This window comes from Nerophis ophidion, linkage group LG16 (genome assembly GCF_033978795.1).
Source record: "Nerophis ophidion isolate RoL-2023_Sa linkage group LG16, RoL_Noph_v1.0, whole genome shotgun sequence".
NCBI lineage: Eukaryota > Metazoa > Chordata > Actinopteri > Syngnathiformes > Syngnathidae > Nerophis > Nerophis ophidion.
This window is the reverse complement of record NC_084626.1, coordinates 1,701,795-1,710,330: the sequence shown is the minus strand read 5'-3', so window position 1 is coordinate 1,710,330 and position 8,536 is coordinate 1,701,795.

Sequence of the window (8,536 nt, the reverse complement as noted above, 5' to 3'; positions counted from 1 at the left end):
ATTTGGTCTATCTGTCAATATAATATTTGAAAAAATAATGAAGTTGTATGCTCTTTTTGTCAAAGAAAATCTTTTTTTTCTTTTTATAGAAAAGCACAAAATATGCAATATTTTCACCCTATAACATTTTTAAGTGGAATATTTTAGATTATATAATAAATGTAGCTTTAAAAAGGTCAATAAGTCATAACATTGATTTTTTTGGGGGGGATATTTTTTTTTTTTGAGCAATGACACTTAAAAAAAAATGGGTCCTACTCATTAAAGTGTTAAATATAATTATTTTGTTTACTTTTAACACAATAATCTCAAGATCAACTTTGGGTCTATCAGTCAATTATAAGTTTTATTTTTGTTTGTTTGTTTTAAAACAAAAACATGTGGCAAACACTAAATATGCAACATTTCACCTAAAAAATATTTCAAAGTGGAATATTTAATACGACGTAATTGGAGCCTTGAATGGATCAAAACTTCATAAGAACATTGATTTTTATTCTTTTTTCTTTTTTTTTTTTTTTAAAGAGTTTTTAGAGTCAACATTGCAACATTTTCTTGTCAAAATTGACCTATTTACTCTTTTATACCATTTGTTCCGTTTTGTATTTTTTTAATCGTATTTTTAGAATGTGCCGTGGGGCCGTTAAAAAATTCCCTGCGGGCCGCAAATGGCTCCCGTGCCACACTTTGGACACCCCTGACTTACAGAACCTGACAGAATTGTGTTGCTTTCAAAAACAGCAAAAACCAAACCCAAACAGGACATTAAAGTATTTAATTTTTCCAAGGGCATAACAATATTATGGATTAATTTATTTTGTACTTTTTATCTCTAATAACAATCACTAAAAACACCCCAAAAATTTATATTTTTTTATTTTTTATTTCAATCCCCTGAGGGTCTTTGGATCAACTGATGTCACAGTTTTCAATTATCATACTTTTGCAAAACATGACTTATTTCACTCATTAAAACCACATTATCAAATCAAAACGTCTTCAAAAGGGTTCAAATTAAAAAAGAACATGTTTATGTTTTGTTTAGGACTGAGGTAGATGAAGAAATTTGAGCCAAAACAAAAAGAATCCAAAAATGGAATAAATCCATTGTTGTCCTCACAATTCTACACACAATACCCCATAGTGACGATGTCAAAAAGTTATTTTTTGTTTTTTTAAGAATAAAACAAAAATCACATGTAAAAACCCCGTTTCCATATGAGTTGGGAAATTGTGTTAAATGTAAAAACAAACGGAATACAATGATTTGCAAATCCCTTTCAACCCATATTCAGTTGAATATGCTACAAAGACAACATATTTGATGTTCAAACTCAGAAACTTTATTTATGTTTTTTTGTTAAATAATAATTAACTTAGAATTTCATGGCTGCAACACGTGCCAAAGTAGTTGGGAAAGGGCATGTTCACCACTGTGTTACATCACCTTTTCTTTTAACACTCAATAAACGTTTGGGAACTGAGGAAACTAATTGTTGAAGCTTTGAAAGTGGAATTCTTCCCCATTCTTGTTTTATGTAGAGCTTCAGTCGTTCAACAGTCCGGGGTCTCCGCTGTCGTATTTTATGCTTCATAATGCGCCACACATTTTCAATGGGGGACATGTCTGGACTGCCGGCGGGCCAGGAAAGTACACGCACTCTTTCTTTACGAAGCCACGCTGTTGTAACGCGTGCTGAATGTGGCATGGCATTGTCTTGTTGAAATAAGCAGGGGCGTCCATGAAAAACACGGCGCGTGGATGGCAGCATATGTTGTTCCAAAACCTGTATGTACCTTTCAGCATTAATGGTGCCTTCACAGATGTGCAAGTTACCCATGCCTTGGGCACTAATGCACCCCCACAACCATCACAGATGCTGGCTTTTGAACTTTGCGACGATAACAGTCTGGATGGTTCGCTTCCCCTTTGGTCCGGATGACATGATGTTGAATATTTTCAAAAACAATTTGAAATGTGAACACTTTTCCACTTTGCATCAGTCCATCTTAGATGATCTCGGGCCCAGCGAAGCCGGCAGCGTTTCTGGATGTTGTTGATAAATGGCTTTCGCTTTGCATAGTTAAGCTTTAACTTGCACTTACAGATGTAGCGACGAACTGTATTTAATGACAGTGGTTTTCTGAAGTGTTCCTGAGACCATGTGGTGATATCCTTTAGATATTGATGTCCGTTTTTGATTCAGTGCCGTCTGAGGGATCAATACGCTGCGGACTGTTTTGCTTCCAGTTACAGGGTTTAAAGCGTGGGAAAAAGTAGTAATTTATTGCTTAATTTATGCAATGCTTTTCTTTTTTTTTTTCTTTATTTGCAATATTTGTGTCACAGTGTTGTTGACGAACCCCAAGATGCAGAGATGGCGGCAGGTATGATGCGAGAAAACATGATTTAATGTCCAAAAGTAAAAATAAAGAAAAGACACAAACCAGGAACTAGGAACAGCTAAACTGGAAAACGGGAAACAGGATCCAGCAAACAGGAACTAGGAACAAAAAGACAGAAAGCAGTCCACAGCATACAGGAACGAAAAGTCATAATGACAATAAACCAGCTGTGACTGGAGGACAAAGCAGGTTTAAATAGGAGCGGGCTGATTGACACCAGGTGTGGCCAGATGCCAATCAACCGCAGCTGAGGGGAAAGAGCACTCAGGGAGAAAACCAGGAAAAGACCAAAATAAAAGCGCTGACAGGAAACAAAGACATACACAGAGGATAAACTAAAACAAAACCAAACTGTTTTAGTGCCAGGTAGTGAGTGTAATGAAGTGAAGTGAATTATATTTATATAGCGCTTTTTCTCTAGTGACTCAAAACGCTTTTACATAGTGAAACCTAATATCTAGGTTACATTTAAACCAGTGTGGATGGTTAAAATATATTTTAAAAAATCACATCTTCATTATGGGGTGTTTTGTGTGGAATTTTGAGGATAAATTGAATTTAGTACATTTTAGAATAAGGCTGTAAAATGTGGAAAAAGTGAAGCCCTGTGAGTGCTTTCTGGATGCAATGTATATCATTTGGTGAAACCATTGAAATTAAGTAATTTAAAAAAACAATACATCCTCTCAGATGAATTATCTGAGCAATATGAAATATGATCAATCTTACTGTAATTTAAAGTAATAAATGTTTAATAACATCAGGGGGTCACCAACCCTTTTGAAACCAAGAGCTACTTCTTGGGTACTGATTAATGCGAAGGGCTACCAGTTTGATACACACTTAAATAAATTGCCAGAAATAGCCAATTTGCTCAATTTACCTTTAATAAATAAATCTATACATATAAAAAAAAATGGGTATTTCTGTCTGTCATTCCGTCGTACATTTTTTTTTCCTGTTACGGAAGGTTTTTTGTAGAGAATAAATGATGAAAAAAACACTTAAATGAACGGTTTAAAAGAGGAGAGAACACGAAAAAAAAGAAAATTTAATTTTGAAACATAGTTTATCTTCAATTTCGACTCTTTAAAATTCAAAATTCAACCGGGAAAAAATGAAGAGAAAAAATAGCTAATTCGAAACTTTTTGAAAAATTAAAAAAAATTATTTATGGAACATCATTAGTATTTTTTCATGATTTAGATTCATTTTTGAATTTTGATTACATGTTTTAAATAGGTTAAAATCCATTCTGCACTTTGTTAGAATATATAACAAATTGGACCAAGCTATATTTCTAACAAAGACAAATCATTATTTCTTCTAGATTTTCCAGAACAAAAATTTTAAAAGAAATTCAAAAGATTTTGAAATAAGATATAAATTTGACTTTACAGATTTTTTAGATTAGCCTGATAATTTTTTTTTTATTTTAATCCCAAATTTGAAGAAATATTTCACAAATATTCTTTGTCGAAAAAACAGAAGCTAAAATGAAGAATTCTATTAAAATGTATTTATTATTCTTTACATCAAAAAAAGAAATACTTCAACATTGATTTAAATTGTCAGGAAAGAAGAGGAAAACATTTAAATGTGTTTAAAAATCCTAAAATCATTTTTAAGGTTGTATATTTTCTCTAAAATTGTCTTTCTGAAAGTTATAAGAAGCAAATTTAAAAAATAAATGAATGTATTTAAACAAGTGAAGACCAAGTCTTTAAAATATTTTCTTGGATTTTCAAATTCTATTTGAGTTTTGTCTCTCTTAGAAATAAAAATGTCCAGCAAAGCGAGAACAGCTTGCTAGTAAATAAATACAATTTTAAAAATAGAGGCAGCTCACTGGTAAGTGCTGCAATTTTTAGAACAGGCCAGCGGGCGACTCATCTGGTCCTTACGGGCTACCCGTGTCGGTGACCCCTGGACTATATCGTTGTCTTACATACCAATCACACATTCTATCATCTGCAACCTAAAGAAGAAAAAGAAAAAGGACTAGAAGTGAAAACGGTGCAGAAGTCGTGATGTTTGCATAACCGGCAGTGAAGGAACACGCTCTACTTAAAACTCAACTATAAACACATTTTGGAACAGTGCTGCAGTATTCCCTGGCTGGGGGGAAAAAGGGTCATAAAACATCATGCACACTTGGACCAGCACACCCTGCTGACTTTAGTTTAGTTTAGTTTAGTTTAGTTTAGTTTAGTTTATTAAGGATCCCCATTAGTTTACACCGCAGTGGAGACTATTCTTCCTGGGGTCCAGGCAAAAAAACATCACACAATCACAAAACAAAAGATTAAAATGCAGTACAACATGATCCAATAATAAAATGTCATACAAAAATAGCAACAACAAAACCCAAAAATTAATAATAACTTATGCTACATAATAATTTTCATACCAAAGATAAAAATGGCAATATAAAAATAGATACATATAATTTTGCAAAAATAAAACAAAGAACCAATGGCGTAAAATATACACATCAGTGCAGTGGTCCCCAACCACCGGGGATTGGTACCGGGCCGCAGAAGAATTTTATTATTTTTTTTTTATTATTATTTTTTTTTTTATTAAATCAACATAAAAAACACAAGATACACTTACAATTAGTGAACCAACCCACAAAAAAATCCATTTTTCATGACAAAGATTTAAAAAATAATAATAATAAAATAAAATAATACCCCCCGCCGGGCCGCAGGACAATTTATCAAGCGTTGACCGGTCCGCAGCTACAAAAAGGTCATAAAACATCATGCACACTTGGACCAGCACACCCTGCTGAGTTTAGTTTAGTTTAGTTTATTAAGGATCCCCATTAGTTTACACCGCAGGGGCGACTATTCTTCCTGGGGTCCAGGCAAAAAACAACACACATTAACAAAATAAAAGATTAAAATGTTGTACAACATGATCCAATAATAAAATGTCATACAAAAATAGCAACAACAAAACCAAAAAATTAATAATAACTTATGTTACATAATAATTTTCATACCAAAGATAAAAATGGCAATATGAAAATAGATACATATATTTTTGCAAAAAGAAAACAAAGAACCAATGGCGTAAAATATACACATTAGTGCAGTGGTCCCCAACCACCGGGGATACCGGGTCACGGAATAATTGTATTATTATTATTTTTTTATTTTTTTATTAAATCAACATAATTACAATTAGTGCATCAACTTAAAAAAAACTCCCTTTTTCATGACAAAGATTTAAAAAAATAATAATAATAAAATAAAAATAATACCCCCCACCCTACCCCCCGCCGGGCCGCAGGACACTTTATCAAGCGTTGGCCGGTCCGCAGCTATGAAAAGGTCCGGGGACCACTGTATTAGTGTACCAAAAACAAAAAATAAGTGACGAAAAGGCACCATCCATCCATTTTCTACTGCTTATCCCGTAATCAATAAAATACTCAATAGTAGCAGGGTGCCATACTGGTATGAATATCAATCAATCAATGTTTATTTATATAGCCCTAAATCACTAGTGTCTCAAAGGGCTGCACAAACCTCAACGACATCCTCGGTAGAGCCCACATAAGGGCAAGGAAAAACTCACCCCAGTGGGACGTCGGTGACAGTGACAATGATGACTATGAGAAACCTTGGAGAGGACCGCATATTTTTTTTTTAAATCAACATAAAAAACACAAGATACACTTACAATTAGTGCACCAACCCAAAAAAACCAAAATGTTTCATGACAAAAACCTCCCTTTTTCATTACAAAGAAAAAAATGTTGGGGACCACTGCCCTAGGGGACCAAAAACATACATATAATATATATATAGAAGATTTACCATACATCACCAGTCAAAGGTTTTACAACAACACCTCATTTGTCACAATAAGTATGCCCAGAGGCGGTCCTGGCGAGAAAATACTTCTGTCTTGGAAAAATAAAATGATTCTGTTAATAAAAATGAATGAAGAGGGCCGCAGTTTCAAGAGTCCAAGGGCCCCGGGGGGGTCGGACATTAAAAAGTGTATATTTTTTCTGAAAATTCCTCGGCAGGTTATATTCCTTTGAGACTTAGTTGACTTAATTAAACAGTAAACACATTTGCTTTCACGCTGCCCTGTCAATAAAATCACTATTCAGCCCTCGCTTCTTGATACCTGCGTGTGCAGATAGTTAACAATATGAAGAAACAGAAGTTCCAGAGGTTTTATTGGGGATTGATGTTCCTTCTTTTGTATTATTTTCCTTCCTCAGTTGTATTTTTTCTACACGTCTTCCTTCATTTAGGTTTGTATGACTAAAAATAAAAATATAAGAGTATAACGTCCATTGTGTATTTTACATGAATAAAATAGATGTAGTGTTAATTCATTCACACAACTACATATGTGTACGCGTATAGAAAATAAACATCTTCAGTATGTCGAACGTTTGGACATCAAAAAGTGGATGTTTGTTTAGAAATTTCCTCGGCAGGTTATATTCCTTTGAGACTTAGTTGACTTAGTTAAAGAGTAAACACATCGGCTTTTCCGCTGCCCTGTCAATAAAATCACTATTCAGCCCTCGCTTCTTGATACCTGCGTGTGCAGATAGTTAACAATATGAAGAAACAGAAGTTCCAGAGGTTTTGTTGGGGATTGATGTTCCTTCTTTTGTATTATTTTCCTTCCTCAGTTGTATTTTTTGTACACGTCTTCCTTCATTTAGGTTTGTATGACTAAAAATATAAATATAAGAGTATAACGTCCATTGTGTATTTTACATGAATAAAATAGATGTAGTGTTAATTCATTCACACAACTACATATGTGTTCGCATGTAGAAAATAAACATCTTCAGTACGTCGAACGTTTGGACATCAAAAAGTGGATGTTTGTTTAGAAATTTCCTCGGCAGGTTATATTCCTTTGAGACTTAGTTGACTTAGTTAAAGAGTAAACACATCGGCTTTCCCGCAGCCCTGTCAATAAATTCACTATTCAGCCCTCGCTTCTTGATACCTGCGTGTGCAGATAGTTAACAATATGAAGAAACAGAAGTTCCAGAGGTTTTGTTGGGGATTGATGTTCCTTCTTTTGTATTATTTTCTTTCCTCAGTTGTATTTTTTCTACACGTCTTCCTTCATTTAGGTTTGTATGACTAAAAATATAAATATAAGAGTATAACGTCCATTGTGTATTTTACATGAATAAAATAGATGTAGTGTTAATTCATTCACACAACTACATATGTGTTCGCATGTAGAAAATAAACATCTTCAGTACGTCGAACGTTTGGACATCAAAAAGTGGATGTTTGTTTAGAAATTTCCTCGGCAGGTTATATTCCTTTGAGACTTAGTTGACTTAGTTAAAGAGTAAACACATCGGCTTTCCCGCAGCCCTGTCAATAAATTCACTATTCAGCCCTCGCTTCTTGATACCTGCGTGTGCAGATAGTTAACAATATGAAGAAACAGAAGTTCCAGAGGTTTTGTTGGGGATTGATGTTCCTTCTTTTGTATTATTTTCTTTCCTCAGTTGTATTTTTTCTACACGTCTTCCTTCATTTAGGTTTGTATGACTAAAAATATAAATATAAGAGTATGACATCCATTGTGTATTTTACATGAATAAAATAGATGTAGTGTTAATTCATTCACACAACTACATATGTGTACGCATGTAGAAAATAAACATCTTCAGTACGTCGAACGTTTGGACATCAAAAAGTGGATGTTTGTTTAGAAATTTCCTCGGCAGGTTATATTCCTTTGAGACTTAGTTGACTTAATTAAAGAGTAAACACATCGGCTTTCCCGCAGCCCTGTCAATAAATTCAATATTCAGCCCTCGCTTCTTGATACCTGCGTGTGCAGATAGTTAACAATATGAAGAAACAGAAGTTCCAGAGGTTTTGTTGGGGATTGATGTTCCTTCTTTTGTATTATTTTCCTTCCTCAGTTGTATTTTTTGTACACGTCTTCCTTCATTTAGGTTTGTATGACTAAAAATATAAATATAAGAGTATAACGTCCATTGTGTATTTTACATGAATAAAATAGATGTAGTGTTAATTCATTCACACAACTACATATGTGTACGGATGTAGAAAATAAACATCTTCAGTACGTCGAACGTTTGGACATCAAAAAG